We start from the raw sequence: 5,154 nt of genomic DNA on the forward strand, positions 1-5,154 counted from the left end.
TTTGAAATTGATTTTGTGCAAATGTAATGAATGACTCTAAGAGATGTTGGGTTTCAGATTTGTGATTCATAAGAAATAGTCAAGTACATCTAGTATAGTCATCGACTATAGTGAGAAAAAAACGTTTTCCAAAATGAGTTGGGGTTTTATGAGGACCCCAAATGTCACAATGCAATAGATTAAATGGGGAATGAGATTTTATTGTGCTTAAAGGAAAGGGTAGCCTTGTCTGTTTAGCTTTGGGACAAATACTACAATGATTATGAATGGGAATGAGATTTTTACTGATAGGGATAGGTAGTAAGAAAGATACAAGTTGTAGACACGTCGGAGAAGGATGTCCAAGGCGTTTGTGCCATAAATCAGGATCGGTCGATATTTGAGATGCGTGGGTTTGGTTTGAAAAAGGGGACATGTAGTATAAGCCTGCGTGTTGTTTACCCTAGCCAATCATCCCCGTAGCCAAGTCCTGTAAAACGCAACCATGTGGAGTAAAAACGACACAACAATTTAGTGAACTGGCTATCTTACTAATGGACATGAGATTTAAATTAAAAGAAGGAACACAAAGAACATCTTTGAGAGTGATTTTGTCATTGAATTTAATTGTGCCTGTAGATGAGATGGGTGCAGTTGAGCTTGTGGGCAGATTAACATTTGAAATAAATGATGATGAAGTGTGTGTAAAAAATTGTGAATTAGATGCAATGTGATGGGTTGCTCCGCTATCCAAAATCCATGGTTTCGTAAAAGCAGAATTAGAAAAGGAGTTATGGGCAAGCAGACCTGCAGAGCTAACAAACGTGTCACTTTTACCGTTATTGTTGAGCGAGTAAATAGCCCTTGCCAATTGCTGAATTTGCTCGGCACTGAAGCGTTGTACGAGGTTTCTATCGGACTCGTTACTGGTGCCTTCTTTGCCAGACATGATTTTTTATTTAGGGGATAAAAATGGAGAGGCTGTCAGGGGCACCAAGATCGGTGCTCTGATACCATATAAGAAAATGATAAAAAATGGTAAGAAGAACAAATGTTTCTTATTCTCTTATGTGTATATTACATCACTTCATGTATAGGAAATATATAGGGAGTTTCTCTCCCCAAATTAGGTAGGATACTAATCATGAGATTCTATAATTATTAAATTAATTGCATATAATTGGTACAATATCGTCAAATATTGCATACAATAATTACCCCCCTCACGCCGAGACTACCAACTCGTGCGTGGGACTATATATTTTGGGTGGTCCGATAGCGGCCCGATAGCGGGTGTCCTGATAAGCCCAACAATTACTCGCTAGGATAGGCTCGAAATGACTCTAATACCATATTACGAAGTGGACTTTAAGCCTAACTCAACCCCATAAAACCGGCTCAATGGGTTGAGGTTTGCACCCACTTATATACAATGAAAGGCTCTAATCTCTAGTCGATGTGGGATCTCCAACAATACCATATTACGAAAGTGGACTTTAAGCCTAACCATCTAGGTCACTACCGCTGGAAGGCCAGCCCGGGCCGTGAGCGCGGTGGGAACCTTCTATAATGAAGAGTAGGATGTGAGGGAAAGCCCTCTAGTCGAGTAAGAGAACTGAAAGTTTCAAGCCAGTCAAGTCCGTTAGTGGGGGCCCACTTATATACTATGAAAGGCTCTCATCTCTAGTCGATGTGGGATCTCCAACACACCCCCCTCACGCCGAGAGTGATAGATATAAGCTCGTGCGTGGGACTATATATTATTGGTGGTCCGATAGCGGCCCGATAGCGGGTGGCCTGATAAGCCCAACAAATACTCGCTAGGATAGACTCGAAATGGCTCTGATACCATATTACGAAGTGGACTTTAAGCCTAACTCAACCCCATAAAACCGGCTCATAGGGTTGAGGTTTGCACTCACTTATATACAATGAAAGGCTCTAATCTCTAGTCGATGTGGGATCTCCAACATATAATTTGATAATTATTATTTCCTTAATACTATTAGATATATATAACTTTTAACCTAGTGACAATCACTATTGATATTAAAATGAAGGTCACAAGTTAGTATTTTGCATTATAATATATAACATATTTGGTTATTCATAAAATAAACAAACATACTTCTCGAAATTTGGAGCAATATGTTAACCTCAAATCCTAAAACATAAAATTGTTTTGAAAAAAACTTTATGCACACATAAATATGCACATACATTGTGATTATAGTCATTAGTACTTGTATTACATCATTGCTTACATTGCATATGTTGGTTTGTGTGTGTCTTACATAAGTAGGGAAAATTGTCATTTAACATGCACATTCAAGCACAACTGGTGTGATACTAGTCTTATTGACGATAAAAATATAGTTCAACGTTTTATTTTATTGAGAACGGAGTGTGAGACCTGTGATTATTATTATCCAAGTAATTGTGTACATCAACCCCGAATAACCCTATCACCACCCTCCGTTTACCTTAGGTTCTCATGAACTTTATTTGATTTATGCACCTTAATGTATCTTTATCCCTATCACATACTTCTTAAATAATCAATTGTTGATGATACTAAGGTCTCATATAGAAATTTATTACCTCAAGTAGCCATATAATAATATTTTCGAAATCATATTTTCTTTATTTGTGTTATCACCGTATACCATCACATCCACAAATTTCACACACATAATAATATTAAGAATATCACTATTACATATCGATAAAAATTTATTATTTACGAAATTTTCCACCATGATTATATTACATATTAAATTAACCATAAACACAGTATTAACAACACATCACCAAATATATTAAATCATAATCTTAATTTAATCAACATTGATTATATAAAAAAACTCAATAGCGCAATAAATAATCTATATTTTTTCAAATAAAATTAGATATAGTAGGGTTTGTTTTGAATATTTAACCATATTTATAAGTGACAAATAATTTAAATATAAAAAAAATAGTAAAGTCGTATACAAATTTTAAAAAAAAAATGTTTTCTTTAAACCTTATTTTCCACAACTTCGATTTAGGTCATATTTGAACCAAACTTTACGTTTTCCACATTCCAAAGAATCATCTTTTTAAACAAAAACACACTAAAAATGGAGAATGAAAATTATTAGAAAAGGTACAAAAAAGTATGAAGTAAGAACAAAGAAAGAAACAAAATTCTAAAACATGAAAGCTCCTAGGAAGAAGATACTCTAATCTAGAATGGAATAAAAACAGAGAACTTACCTCAAATACCTTCTTCTCTTCTGATCGTGACAACAAGAACACACAAAAAATGTTGAAGTGAAGTGTTATTTATAGGTTTTATTGTGCACAAATGACAAGAACCAATAAGAAAAAAATTAACCTTAATTACCTAGACTATGACACTTTGATGGTCCACACCAAGGAAGAGAAGACAAATATTTTCATCTGAATCTATTGCCATTAATTTGTCTTTTCATGAATGTAAAAAAAAAATCTTTTGTTTCCTTTTAATTTGTTCTGGTCTATTTTGTTTTCACTTGTTAAATGACTCACACTAAAATCTTTGATCCAATAAACTTACTCCACTTCTTAAACCAATTTCCACATATTATCCTATTTACACGTAAATTAATAATTGATTTCATTGCGAATTATTTTTCACTTTAACATTTATATTTTCATTATATTTTACATATTTAAATCAATATTTTATCATGCATAAATTACTCAATTTTGCATTTAAAAAATGTAAACTAGGATTTTCAAATTAAAAGGAAATCAATCAAACTATTTTAATAATTAATATTATTTATTGTTTAATATACAAACAGGATGCTACTATTCTAAATTTTTTGATGTTGATAATAAGAATGCATAATTGCATTTTTTTTAAACCTTTGTGGATAAGTGAGTTTTAATTAAATTACACTAATTTACTCTTTTTATTGTTATGTATAAACCCATCTATTTAGTTGTAATTGATTAAAATATTTTCAACTTAATTATAATATGAATATTGTATTTATAGCATATATTAAGTATATTAATACCATGAAGAAGTTAGAACATGGATCGATTTCTTTGGTTAGAGTATTTTTTAATTCTACAATATACATTTATATTATAAATATATATAACATGTAAAGGTATCATATATATGTTATATGGTATTGCATATTATAATTAATAATTAATATATAATACTATATAAAAAATATATTAGCTAAATTTAAATATAACGGGGAGGTGCAAATTTTATTTTTGCTTTTTCCAAAGAGAATATCACTTTAAAAGTATTTAAACTGATGTAAAAAGTGTTTAAAAGACTTTACAATATTATGTAAGGTGCAACTTACAACTATTTTCAATTTTTTTAATAAATTTAATAACTAAATTTAAAAAATGATGCACTTATTTTATTAAAACATTATTGACTCGTTTAATAACTCTTGTTAAGTTAGGTTGGTACAAGTATAATAAATCTAATTTGTTAAATTATGTATAAGTTTAATGACAATGTATATTAAATTTCCGTTAAATTAAACAGTATGCAAATACCTTATTTATATTTAATATTTATCTATTTATTTCAAATATACTATATACTAAATAAAATAATATTGAAAATAATAAATATATTTTGTAATAATCATGAACTTGTTTTGGTATAAATGTTCAATTCAACAGTGAAATTAACAAAATTAATTGTTTAATAAAAAGTGTTAAACACTGTAATAAAAAAGTTATCCATTTCCAACTAAATTTAAAATCTAATAGCAGTGTATTAAATATAATTATCTCATATTCTCAACCAATAAAAATATAAATTTTATATTACAAACTAATACAAAATGAAAAGGTTTCATTTATTCCAAGTATAAAAAAAATTACTCTCAATCTAATTTTTCATATATAATGTTGTAAAAACAAAAAGTAAAAGTAAAAGAAAAGCAGAAATTCATTAATAAAAAGACATATAAAAAAATTTACCCTCCTCTCCCACTATAGTTTTTCTTTCTTTCCTCGTATTCATTTTTGTTCAGTTATTCACATCTTACAAATTTTAAATTATATTTTTTTAATTTTTTATTAAGTAATTAAATATTTTAATACTAGTTATAATTTTATAATAAATCATTTTAAAAAATTGTAGATTACATCAAATTACACATGTAA

This window comes from Phaseolus vulgaris, chromosome 2 (assembly GCF_051622355.1).
Source record: "Phaseolus vulgaris cultivar YP4 chromosome 2, ASM5162235v1, whole genome shotgun sequence".
Lineage (NCBI taxonomy): Eukaryota > Viridiplantae > Streptophyta > Magnoliopsida > Fabales > Fabaceae > Phaseolus > Phaseolus vulgaris.